The sequence below is a fragment of the Haliaeetus leucocephalus genome, unplaced genomic scaffold (assembly GCF_000737465.1).
Source record: "Haliaeetus leucocephalus isolate CR32 unplaced genomic scaffold, Haliaeetus_leucocephalus-4.0 Scaffold240, whole genome shotgun sequence".
NCBI classification, from domain to species: Eukaryota; Metazoa; Chordata; class Aves; order Accipitriformes; family Accipitridae; genus Haliaeetus; species Haliaeetus leucocephalus.
In genome coordinates, this window is record NW_010972676.1 from 6,247,524 (window position 1) to 6,258,025 (window position 10,502).

Here is a 10,502-nt window from a genome sequence, read left to right on the forward strand (position 1 = left end):
AGACTGCTGCAGTACAGCTACAATAGTGCTCTCCTGCCTGTGAGCTGCTCAATGCAAAAGCAGTATGTAGGACAGATGTTTAAATCCATAGTTGGTGTTCACGTTTACTGTATGCTGTACAACTTAAATAGATACTGCCATTGCACACAAAGGACATTCATGTACATGACAGTGAAATATTCACAAAGCACTAGGTTCCCAAGCAAGTCACAGAGTCAGAGCAGTCTCATGAGCTTCACTTCCTGAGATGTGCCATCACCAACCCAGCTCCAATGGGTAAAGAGGAAAAAAAATAAGAAGAAACTCTCACACCTGTAAAATGTGAGCTGCAATAGAATCATAGAATCATTTAGGTTGGAAAAGACCTTCAAGATCATCGAGTCCAACCATCGTCCATGCCCACTAAACCATGTTCTGGAGTACCTTGTCTACGTGCTTTTTGAATACCTCCAGGGATGGTGACTCAACCACTTCCCTGGGCAGCCTGTTCCAATGTCTGACAACCTTTTCAGTAAAGAATTTTTTCCTAATATCCAACCTAAACGTCCTCTGCTGCAACTTGAAGCCATTTCCTCTTGTCCTATCTCCAGCCACCTGACAGAAGAGACCAGCACCCACCTCACTACAACCCCCCTTCAGGTAGTTGTAGAGAGCAATAAGGTCTCCCCTCAGACTCCTCTTCTCCAGGCTAAACAACTCCAGTTCCCTCAGCCGGTCCTCATAAGACTTGTGCTCCAGGCCCCTCACCAGCTTGGTTGCCCTTCTCTAGACACGCTCCAGCACCTCCATGTCTTTCCTGTAGTGAGGGGCCCAAAACTGAACACAGCACTCGAGGTGCGGCCTCACCAGTGTCCAGTACAGGAGAACAATCACCTCCCTGCTCCTGCTGGCCACACTATTTCTGATACAGGCCAGGATGCCGTTGGCCTTCTTGGCCACCTGGGCACACTGCTGGCTCATATTCAGCCGGCTGTCAACCAGCACCCCCAGGTTTTTCTCTGCTGAGCAGCTTTCCAGCCACTCTTCCCCAAACCTGTAGCGCTGCATGGGGTTGCTGTGACCCAAGCACAGGACCCAGCACTTGGCCTTGTTGAACTTCATACGATTGGCCTCAGCCCATCGATCCAGCCTGTCCAGATCTCTCTGTAGAGCCTCCCTACCCTCAAGCAGATCGACCCTGCCTCCCAACTTGGTGTCATCTGCAACTTGCTGAGGGTGCACTCAATCCCCTCATCCATATCATTGATAAAGGTATTAAACAGAACTGGGCCCAACATCGAGCCCTGGGGAACACCAGCTGCCAACTGGATTTAACCCCATTCACCACAACTCTCTAGGCTCGTCCATCCAGCCAGTTTTTCACTCAGTGAAAAGTACACTTGTCTAAGCCATGGGACACCAGCTTCTCAAGGAGTATGCCATGAGACACAGTGTCAAAGGCCTTGCTGAAGTCAAGAAAGATAACATCCACAGCCTTTCCCTCATCCACTAGGCGGGTCATCTGGTCATAGAAGGAGATCAGGTTGGTCAAATAGGACCTGCCTTTCATAAACCCACGCTGACCAGGCCTGATCCCCTGCTTGTCCTGGACTTGCCATGTGAGTGCTCTCAAGATAAACTGTTCCATAACCTTCCCCGGTACCGAGGTCAGGCTGACAGGCCCGTAGTTCCCCGGATCCTCCCTCCGACCCTTCTTGCAAATGGGTGTCACATTGGCAAGCCTCCAGTCCTCTGAGACCTCCCCTGTTGTCCAGGATTGCTGATAGATGATAGAGAGTGGCTTGGCAAGCACCTCCACCAGCTCCCTCAGTACTCTTGGATGGATCCCATCTGGTCCCATAGATTTGTGAGTGTCCAGATGGCATAGTATGTCACTAACTATTTCCTCCTGGATTAAGGGGGGTATGTTCTGCTCTTGCTTCCTAGCCAGTCTGGCGAGAGGGGGCACAACTGGTGGAATAAGTTTTCATTCCAGCTTGTGCGTTATTGATGGGGAGAGAAGCAGGTAGAGAAAGCCCAAGTCAGGAAGGGACCTCAGCTGCGGACTCACACAGAATCCTGACAAATGCACAGGGAAGCCATAACAGCACTGCAATCAGCTCTGACGTAAATAACCGATGTTTTCCAAGATCTCTGTATTCTAAACACAGGAGAGGACCTGAAGCAACTCAAATCTGAGAAAAGACGACTAACCAGCAGAACTGTAGAAGCACAGAACTGTGAAATCCCATGGTCTGTCACACACAAAAGGGGCAAAGGTCCCATCCAGTCAAAACATCTCTTCCTTATAGCGTGTATATCTACACAGTTTTAATCATGAGTCATGCGAGGACATAAACACACAAGTGAAAAAGAAAGCATTGTTTAAATAGCTTTTAAAAGTGGCTGAGAATAGGATTAGAAGTGTAGGGATTTTTATGCTTTCTCCCAGTGCAATTGTGCCATAAGACACAAATCATGAGTAATACCTGTGCAATGCCTCCCATTCACCCTGTCCAGCTAATTCTCTTGAGCAAAAGGAAATTTGTTTTCTGCATGACACAATGGTGTAATTCAGAGTGGGCACAACATTCTCACAATAAATTTTCGCTCATAAGCTTAAAACACCGAACACACTCCAAATAACACAACAGTGCTTCAGATGGTATAGCCTTCAGAAATAAGGAACATTTATTTTGCACAGTTGACTGCAGTCAAACAGTTTCAAGAATGAGAGGCTAGAGAACTTGTATTCCCTGAGATTCTTTTGATGCAGAGTTGGTTGGTTGCCTTTTTTATTAAGCCCATTCATTTATATCTCTCTATACAGATATAACTATGTATAACAAAGCAGCTAAAAGCATGTCACATGAGGCAGGATACACATAATTTTTAAAGGATCATTTTAATTGCAAATAAATCATGAAAACAATCAAAATGTTGACATAAAGGTTTAAGGGAAAAAAAGCTTTATCTGTATACCAGGGAGGGATATATTTAAGTTCAGGCTCCACCTAGAGATGTAAATTAGAAAGTTTTGTGTGCTTATACTATAGGGCCACTGGGAGAGAAGGGCTTCTCCAGCAGCTGAGAGCTGCAGCTTGCCCAGGACTGCAGAAAGCCTTGCCTCTCACCAACCCACTCTGCTAGGTGTCTGAAGCTGGTTGTTCTGAGTATCCTCCCTGTGCTAAGTTTAAATGACTTGCATCCTCCTCAGATGAGCTGCGCATCCAAGCTGATGTCAATATAGGGCTAGAGAAAAAAGTTGGTTTATATCCTCCAAATCCTGATCTTCTAGCAATGAAACCAAAGCTCTATACACACACAAAAGATGCAGGATCAAAGCATGCAGATGAAAGTTAAAAAAAACACTCTTTTTTTTTTCTTTCTTTCTTTTTAAAAAAGAAAAAAAACACTGAAGTGACTTGAGAGGGCAATTAGGGGCAAAACAGATTCCATTTTGCTCACAATTCCAAGACTGGAGCCAACCTTCACAATTCAGCAGGGCAGTTTTCTTTAAATGACCACAAAATGAGAGTCATCACTTTCTAGAGAGCTCCTGTGAAAGCCAGGAACCCTGCCAGGCTAATAGCGCTCACTGCTGAGGGCAGATTACAATCCCTCTCCTCTGAGACCATCAGTATTAGCACTGATAAGCGAACATGAGAGAACCCAAGAGAGGCTCTGACAGTACCACTCCACTGCAATTAACTTATTCCCTCAAAACACAGCAGTTTAGATGCATCAGCAAATACCGGAGAGATGGAAGAAAGAAGAGACACAAAATGTTTCACCAAAACTTGTGACTATATACTTTATTTAAAGCCATATGACACTGCATGACCAAGTCATTTATGTGATTATCTAATGATTCTGTGCATCAAAAAGTTTCATAGACTTCTTCAATAAAAATGCTCTGCTAGAAATAAAACTAACACATCTTTACTTACAGACAGTTTATTAAGGGGAAAAAAAATCTGTTTGTCATAATGCTAAGACTCTAGTGTTCAGTTTTTTTTCTTCCCCTTCCCTCCCCCTAAAAAATGACAGTGAGGAATTAATTGGTTTGTCAGGGTCACCATGGACCACAACACTTACAGTTTTTGCTGAAGCAGGGACCATGCTCAGCACATTAGGAGACTGGGTTCTGTTTCAGTAGTCCATTACCCCTATCATCATGCCCTTTCCAAATCACAGACATGTATCTGTAAAATCCTCTGTGCCCGATCCTCTCATAATGACCCTGGGTAGTCCCACCATGTATTAAATACAGGTTTAAAAGTGTTCCCACACTGAGACACCTCAGTGATGTAAGGCAAAGTGATCTCTATAAGCTTTTGACAGTTGTGCCAACAAAACTGCAGCCAATATTAGTCCTCTTCAGGACACAGGTGGTAGAAATTATGTCATCAGCATGTAACTGTTGCTACTAGTCAAGGAGGGCTTCGCTAGGACAGAAAACAAGGACAGCTACACCAGAACAACATACTGGGCCTGACCACAGACTCCTAAATGAGCCAGAAAAATTCCAATTTTCTTTTGGATTATTGAACATACATTGAGTATCTTCTTGTACACACAAGGATACCTAGCTACACAACATCATTTGTCAGAATCTTTTATCTTTGTGTTATTTTTATGACCCCTTCGGTTCTCCTTCTGTTTGCAGGATGAAAGCAAATCTATGGAGGGGAAGGGTCACTGCCAAAGGTCATCTATATTTAATGCAGTTTCATGTGCTGGGTCACACAGCATTCCCAGGCTGAAAAGAAGGCTCTGTTGCCGGGGCTTTAAAAAACAAGGTGAAGGTAGTGTGCAGTCACACTACAAGCAGTTGTCAATCAGTTCTTACTGTGCCTTCCAATTTTTTCAGAGTAGCTAGGAAAGTTGGAAGGTTTCCTCTAAGTGTGCCATTCTGTTACAGAGGAAAAAATGTCTTTGGAGGGTTCACATTCATTTCATTCGAAACAAGCCCACAGTATTCACTTATTCCCAGTAGTATGAGCTCTGTTAATTCACCAAGTTTACTTACATGGCAAAGGATTTGCTATTACACATCCCACACCAAAACGAAAAAAAAAAAATCAGCCTATTTCAGCTGCTTAAGTTTGTACTACATATTGCTGCACTTACTGAGGTTCCAAGTTAGGGAAGCATGCTTGCTTAAGAAAACATGGCAGCATATGTTCAATTTTAAGCATGTGCTTTCCAAGTCCCACTGTGCTCGTACACGTGACTGATGGAAGACTCCAGTATGGACTGGTGTGCTCCTCTGAATCCAGGCCAGAGAATACTTGAACAATTCCATAAAGTCATTTTAGATGTTCCTCTGATGAGAAAAAGATTTTCTTTCAAAATATCAGGCTCTGTCTGAATATGCATGCAAGTATGCCACAGATGAAGTGATGAAAGTTTGCAGCATCTGACATGCAAATTAGAGAGAAAAGAAGGTAGAGACACGTATAGCATCAGGCCTGCTTTAATTCAGGCACACTTAATTTTTCTGGAATGCAACAATGGTCACTGCCATGAAGTTTTCCATGCATGAATAACTACAGCAGAATAATGCTCTTAATGTCTACAGCTGCCTACAGGCTCCAGGAAAACTTGGTCATATACAGTATGTATTTTCACCTCCCCATGGAAGCGGAAAGTTTCATTTGTAGAGATCAGAGCTGTAAGTAATCAAAATGGACCTATAATGTAAGATTCAGTTCTTGACATAACTGACATACCAGCAAACACCAGAACTTAAACAGCCAAATCTGCTTACTCCAGATTTACACTAGTGTGAGGGCAGTCCAAAATATCTACCATTTTAGCTGGTCCTGCGTATCTGTCATACTTTTGGCATTCAGAGAATGACAGACCCAATACACTAAAACGCATATGCACACGTGTGTATACACATAGGCATATAAAATTAGAGAACAGCTTAATATTTATCAGCAGGGGTTTAATCAGAAGTAGACCTTCTTGCAGACAAGTTTGAGAAAGCCACAGTATTAATTCACAAAGGGTAAGTGGAAACGGCAACATGCCTGTTTTTCCATAAAGCTTTTAATAGAGTAGCTCAAAATGCTGAAACTAAATTCAAAGTGGATGCCTCCCCCCAAAAAAACCCCACACATCAGCTGCAATGCATTACAGAGGGCCACAAATAGCAAAAGGTAGGGGAACTAAAGCAGGATCTGTGATCTACTTTGTTTTGCCATGTTTCTTACTAGCAACGAAGAAAGAACAAGAAGCTTCTTGGTAAGATCACCAGATGAATAATATTAATTCAGAACACCAGTGAGTAGAGACAGGGAAAGAAAAATACAAACCAAAGACAATTAATGAATCTCTTTCTGCTTGTGATTTTAAATCTTTTACAATTCAAGGCACTTATTAGCATGTGGAACTGAGTCTTGCAGATGCAAATGCCCTCTCCATCTCCATTTCCTACAGTGTCACAGCCCCTTGCCTGGGCAAAGTCTGCATTATGGTGCTTTGTACTGCCCTCCCACTTTCTCCAATGCTTAGTCCGGAGCAGTCTGGGCATCTCAGAGGTATAAATCATACTTCATAGCCCATGGCTCACCATGAATGGGATTATTTTGGCTCTCCTATTCCCCTTTCACACTCCACATGCAGAAAACGAGAAGTGGCTATAACAGAGACTGACAAGGTTACAGATCACAGGCCTCTGTGAGCTCTGGAAGCACTGTACAGATACTAGCTTCACACACAGCAGAAAGAAAATGAGGTGGACAATTCTCATATTATACACAAATGTGTCAAGTGCCTCTGCAATTTCACATTACAGTATGTATGCCATTTAGCCCTATCCTCTCCACCTTCACCCCCTTCTGTTTCCAGTGCAGGCAGCCAACACATCATGCTATGGAGAGACCAAAAATTACAGTGCCTCGCCATGTTTCCTTCTGCCGAGAGAAAAAGATGTATCTTTTGCCCCTCATTCTGTCTACACACCGATGTGTCACATAGAGGTCTTGCTTGTCCCCCAAAGTGGGCATTCAACTCGCAAGGCTGTGCATAGGGCTTGTGCCACTCCTCCAAACCTAAAACTTTTCTAACTCCAGCTAGTTCACCGTTTTAGATGTCAGGAGAGGCAGATCGACCTAGCTGCACTGAAGTTACAGAAACACTGTCGTGGCTGAGAACACGCCCATGGTCCTGTAGTATCCAAGTGTCCCCTCCCATTTGTTACTAATAAGTAAGATCTCCTGGGCAGGGACAAACGGACTTTGACACACAGAAGAAGAAAGGCTAATAATGTCACCAACATGCCCTGTGGCTAACGTTTACAAAGGGACATTTTTACTGCTGCACGGAGATAGGATAGGAAAAAGCCTCGTCTTGTTGACATATACACACGCACGCACACACAAGCACACACTGTGCAAAATTGTTTGAAGAGCTTGCGGTCTTGTTGTTAAATGAGTTGTGAATGTTTCCAAAAAGCCTAAACACTAGACAATGGCAGCACATTGCTAAAGAATGTTTAAGGGATTTAGGCTGATCTGATAAATGCCTGCTAAGACAAAAGCAGAAACAGCTTACAGAAATAAAGGACATGGGTTTGAATGGAGTTTCAAAAAAATTGATCTTTAATTTTTAGGATGACATAGCATACACTGCAAAGAAACAAAAAACACTAACTACAAGATAAAAATAGAAAGGATCTTCTGTCAGGAGAGCAAATCCACATTTACACACCCTTTGAGAGGACAGACATCCAGAACTCCCTGTTCGAAAGAGTAAGTCTCCCCACTTGCTTCAAGCCCTTACAAGACATCCAACTGAGAGTGATTATCATTTCATACACTCCAAAGTCAGGAGCATGATGCGAAGACAGATGAGTTGAACTTTCGTTTTTTTACCCCAAACTTTCTAGATGAAGCAGCCAGGACACGTATAACATAGACAAAACACTGATTTGTGCAAGAACTGCAACTCTGGTCTTGTTTCTATAGTCAAAACCATTTAAATCGGAGTTGGATGAATCCAGAAAAAAATACATCTGTGAACATTTTCTGGCCAGTTAAAATGCTTATGTTCATATACTTCCACATTAGTATTCTGCACATATCCCACCCCCACGTTTAGACAAAAGGAGTGGCCTCTGGCTCAGATGGTCCCCAACCAACAAATCCTTGGAGACTGGGCATGTACAACTGAGAAAGTATCACCTTATTCTTATTATCTTCCTTTGGCACTACTATCAGAGACAGAGCACTAAGATCTGAGCCAACACGGCTATTTCTACAAAGATTCATGCTGGTAAGTGGGAAGAAAATTTTAGTTTTATGAGAAGAGGTTTATGCATAGCATCAACCTCCCTGCTTGCACACACACCAGAAACACTTAACACAGCCCATCAGGAAACAGGAACAACAACATCTGATCGTTCAGCCCAGGCTGAAGACATATAAAAGCTTTTTCTAAATATTGAAAGAATTAAAAATCTACACATCCCCAAAATAGTTAGCATGTAATCATGAACACTACACACTTAAGAATAATCAAATTCTTAATACTATAATTCCACTAGCAGAAAAAGAAAAGTTAATACAATCGTGAAAATTTATTTGCTTTACTTTGTTTTCATATGCGTAATAAGGAAAAAAAAATCAGAGCTTACCTACCACCTGAAAATAATTACTGTGCTCAGATAGCCCTCTGAGCAGCAACTGGATCTGCAATGCAGATACATGTAATGTATCCAAGTGATTCTATAACAAGTAAAGACCAACAACCAAAAATCTCAGAAGGCTATACACATGTGCTATCACAAAGTAGTGTGTGTCATATCACATGCATGATATCACAAAGCAATAAGCACTGTTTTTTTATATTAAGCATAGCAGTATGTTCTATGTCAGAACTCTTATTTTCTTTAATACTTATTTTATTAAGCAGAAGAAAAACTAATAAATCAGATGGCAAATCTCATGTATTCATTACAAATCTTAATGAAGATTACGCAGCATTTTAGCAAATATTTATTGCAGATACAGAGTAGCCATTCCCATTAGGTTTGTGACCAGCTGTAGTTACCAGTTACTAGGACTGAAACATACATTTTAATGAGAAACTGGCAAAGAATAAATACATATAAGAGATGGAAAAGGCAAGGACTCCAAGTTTACTGAATACACAACCTGTTTTTCTACTAGACGCATTTTAATTACATTTTGCAGATGTTTTTTTGAATCTTTTGCCATAGCATGTGAAATTAATTTTTGACGGAAGGGAATGCAAGAGGAGCTTTTCTATATTTACATGTTGAAGAGTATTTGCTGGTCTAAGCATGGTAAAATGCGTTCTGCTGTTTGAGGGAGGCATTTTCCAGGGACACTACACACCAGTTTCCAGGTCTGAAAAAACTCAGAAGCGACAGCATTCCCCTGGAGTGGGCATGTGCATACACAAACTAGTCCTCTGTCTTAAAGAAATTCAGAGTCTCAATGTAGGATAGATTCCCATTCTTGTTCCACCAAACTGGAAGTGAAAGCTAAAACGGGGCACTTTTCACTGCCATTTTAAAGTTTACAAGATTTCTCCAACATTTAGAAAAGCTACATTCCAGCAACACATGGATTACAAGAAAAAGATTGAAAGAAACTTCTTTTTCCATTACCTATTTTAAGCAATGCTTTGATTTATTGTGAGGGGGACAGCCGAACAAGATAAATGTGTAGATCTTCACTTGATATGTAGGCAGCAGAGACAGTCCGGTGCATTTTGCAGAGTATTTTGGTTTAAGGAGTTCAAAGAATACTTTCTTCTTCAAAGTCAAATTTCACCACCACCGGTCGGGTCATGTTCCACTTCTTATTTCGATTCCTATCCTCGATGAACTCCTCGTAAGGATCTTTCTTTGAAATAGCTTTCTTCGAGCGTACATAACCAAAAAAGACAGTTAACGCCAGGAAAGAGTAAAACAACATGACAAAGAGGATGAAGAAATAGGCATTGTCATATGGTTTGTATTGTGGCTCTTTTTGTTCTGTAGCATTTTTCCTTGTGTCCAGGTTCCTTTCCAGAAGTTGCAGAACACATTGTGAGATGAGAGAAGCTAAAGCTGTTTGGTTCATGTTGGGGAATTAAAAAGTATGTCAGAAAATATGGAGGGGAATGAGCATCGAAGGGCCCCAAGCAATGCTTCATTGAAGTGAGAAACTATCCACTAGCTTTAAGAGGAGTTGGATCTGGCCTGCAATCATTTCCTCTTTTGGTAAGGAATGCTGTTAAGCACTTATTGGGTCTCAGTCATTTGATAATGAGGCATTTGGCTGATAAGCCTGCCTTGCCCGTGAAGTGAAGTCTATTAATAATAGCAATAATGGAACAATAACAAATCCCCGAGACATACATCTGCCAGGCAGTTTTAAATGTGTGATTTCCCCCCCTCCCAATATTTGGGGAACAAATCTCCTCGGGTAACTAAGTGAAAGGATTTTTAAAGCACCAGTGGGATGTGATAGGGGTGTGGGGACATGAGAAGCGGGGGGGGG